Source organism: Austrofundulus limnaeus, unplaced genomic scaffold, assembly GCF_001266775.1.
Source record: "Austrofundulus limnaeus strain Quisiro unplaced genomic scaffold, Austrofundulus_limnaeus-1.0 Scaffold2221, whole genome shotgun sequence".
Taxonomy (NCBI): domain Eukaryota; kingdom Metazoa; phylum Chordata; class Actinopteri; order Cyprinodontiformes; family Rivulidae; genus Austrofundulus; species Austrofundulus limnaeus.
In genome coordinates, this window is record NW_013954623.1 from 28721 (window position 1) to 29332 (window position 612).

The following is a 612-nucleotide window of genomic DNA, read 5'->3' on the forward strand; positions in this document are numbered from 1 at the left end:
GTTCTACATTTATGTTTATTGTTTAAACACGTTTTTAATTTAATCTTTATATTGACAGAAAACCCGCGAAACTTCAAAGGTATTTGTTATAAAAGCAGACTTTGCGTCAGAGGTTTGTTTTATTGTGACACCACGTGACATCTCCGACCGGAAGTACCTGATAAACAACCAGCTGCAGCTAACAGCAGCTTGCAGCTAGCCGCGAGCAGAAGGACAGACAGGTAAGACAGTTCACCTGTAGGGTTACTGCAAACAAACTGTAAACAAACAAACAAACAGCGGGAGTTTTATTAAATAAGACGGAAGTAGAAACAGACACGCGGAAGTTAGCTGCGTTAGCCTAGCCTCTCCAGTCCAGGTGTTTGTCATCATCGTCATCAGCAGCAGGTACCTGCGGCTCATCCCGTCGGTTCGGTTCTGATCAGTTCTGAAGTTAGTGGACCGGTTCTGTTAGAGTTCTGCTGACTCACAGAACTCTAAAGGTTCTGTTGCTGAACGCTTCAGAAAACTGGTTCCGTGGGTCAGACAGAGAAACTGAAACTTTAGACAATCATTTAGTTTTAAAATCCACATCATTCTGTGTGTCTGTGTGTGTGTGTGTGTGTGTGTGTG